Here is a 2,262-nt window from a genome sequence, read left to right as displayed (position 1 = left end):
AGGGAAGATTGTGTCTGTAGCAACGTTGATTAGCTAAGGAATGTAGTGTGGTGTGAATTAGCACTTCATTGTCGGCCCGTGACCCCCGCAGAGTTTGTCCATCTGTTCTTCTCCAGTTGTTGGCCGAGTCGTCCTCGAGTGTGATCAGATAACTTGAATTACCGCTTTTCCTGTGGAACAATGCAACTAAACCTTGGCTAGACTTTATCTACTTAGTAAATTAACACTCAATAACAATGAGTGAATTGTCCTAAACACTTGAACAAGACTTGAGTAAATATGGGATAACTTGTAGGCAACCACTTCAAACTGTGTTTAACACTTAACAAAGAAAAACAGTTCTGATCAACAACAATCTATGAACCAAACATACAGTTAACTAAAAGGAATGGAGTTTCTTTCAACCAAATAGGAACATTTCGCCTATGCAAATAAGCTCTGCTCATTGTTAGTGAAGGCCTCTTACAGGAACAAAAACACACAGATAACATAAGGACAGGAAGGACACATATGGCTGACAGGGATCAAAAGACATCCCTGTCACTAAAGAGAAAGAACGTAGATAAAAGGAAAGCCATAAACTCGTAAAGACAAGGCCTACAGGTCTGGAAGGCCAAGGCTTCACTTAAATTATTCCAACACTCGCCTTGGCCTCGCAGCCTCGTGCTCGTCGGAACCAACGACCTTCGCCGTGCTAGCCCCGTGGTGTCCATCTGCACGTGCCCAGGACGCTGCTCACACGTTTGCCTGTTTTGTGATGTTTTCACCAATTCACGACCAGACCACGGTCCATTGGGCCCCGTTGAACTGGACTGTCCTTACACCTGTTTATGGACCCCATGGAAGCTATTTTGTGTGTTTTGGGGTGTTCTTTGATATTGAGGGGTGCTGGTTGGCTTTTTTTCCTTTGCTTTGATGGCTTTTATCTTTCGCACTTACTGGCTTTCTTTGTGGCGATGTTGTGTGGCAGCCTTATGAGAGCCTATTGAATTTCGCTCATGCCATCTGTGTCTTTTGTATACCCGCTCTGTGGTATGGATTCTGATTGGGCCTGAGTTTCCCCACCCCCGGGGATCAATAAATGTATAATCAATCAATCAATCAATCAATTAATCAATGTTGGCATGGTGTGATTGTGAGCACTCTGAATCTAGCAATCCAAGTTCAAGTCTTGGTGGAACTTCCAATTTGTAGTCATTTACATGGAACAATTGGGAATTCCAATTCAGTACTTTGTGGACAGCCCTATGAGTGTGTAAGCCCTGCCTCCACTACTTCTGTCAATTTCGTAAAATGAGCACCTGAGTTAGTGAGTGCATTGTGCTCAAAAAAATTATGCTCCTCCTTCTGTCACTGCCAGGGTTCTATGGTGTAATGGTGAGCACTCTGGACTCTGAATCCAGTGATCCGAGGTCAAGTCTCGGTGGGACCTCAAATTGTTTGTCATTTAGTTGGGAAAAATTTGCGAAATGGTGATAGCTTGTGTGCTGCCCCATGAAATTGTATGCTTCCCTACACTTGAGGGTTCCATGAGCGCTCTAGACTCTAAATCCAGTGGTCTCAGTTTTAGTCCCGGTTGGACCTCAAATCTTTAGTCATATACGTCGTATGCAAAAGTTTAGGCACCCCAATCAATTTCAACATTTTCTTTATAGATCCTTGGCTGTTCGGATCAGCAATTTCAGTTAAATATATCATATAGCAGACAGACACAGTGATATTTGAGAAGTGAAATGAAGTTTATTGGAGTTAACGATTTGTCAAGAAGAATGGTCCGATATTCCCTCAACCAGAATCCACACTCTCATTGGAAGCTTTCGGAAGTGTTTACAGTAGAGCAGTGGTTCCTTGTTGGAGGTACCGAATCCCACCAGTTTCATATGCGCAATCACCGAACCCCTCGTTAGTGAAAAAAATGTATATATTTTTTTCAAATTCAAGACATAGATGTTTTTTACTGGCACACAAAATGAGCCGTGCATGAACATCACCTTGTTCAAAGAATAAAACCAACATGATGCATGAATTCACGTCAAATGACATACCAGCAAATCAGTGTGACTTCTGCTGTTGCCTTTACGAGACCAGTTCAGATATGCGTTATCACAAATTGATAAATCAGGTGTGTTCGGACCTCCCCAGTAGAGGCTCTGCTGAACCCCTGAGACCGACTCACCGAACCCCTAGTTTGACCGATTCCAGGTTCAGGACCCCTGGTTTATAGGCTGTTATTTCTGCAAAAGGAGGATCTACTAAATATTG

At 43.0% G+C, this 2,262-nt stretch overlaps 1 non-coding gene across 1 annotated transcript; it reads left to right on the top strand.

Annotated features, from left to right (window-relative positions):
• The first annotated feature begins 1,360 nt into the window (after window positions 1–1,360).
• On the top strand, window positions 1,361–1,432 carry trnaq-cug (transfer RNA glutamine (anticodon CUG)). The gene has a single exon. It is a non-coding gene; the product is annotated as a tRNA-Gln (tRNA).
• The last annotated feature ends 830 nt before the right edge of the window (window positions 1,433–2,262 follow it).

The sequence above is a fragment of the Syngnathus typhle genome, linkage group LG6 (assembly GCF_033458585.1).
Source record: "Syngnathus typhle isolate RoL2023-S1 ecotype Sweden linkage group LG6, RoL_Styp_1.0, whole genome shotgun sequence".
NCBI classification, from domain to species: domain Eukaryota; kingdom Metazoa; phylum Chordata; class Actinopteri; order Syngnathiformes; family Syngnathidae; genus Syngnathus; species Syngnathus typhle.
The sequence above is the reverse complement of the archived record's forward strand: the minus strand, read 5'-3'. Positions and strand labels throughout refer to the sequence as shown.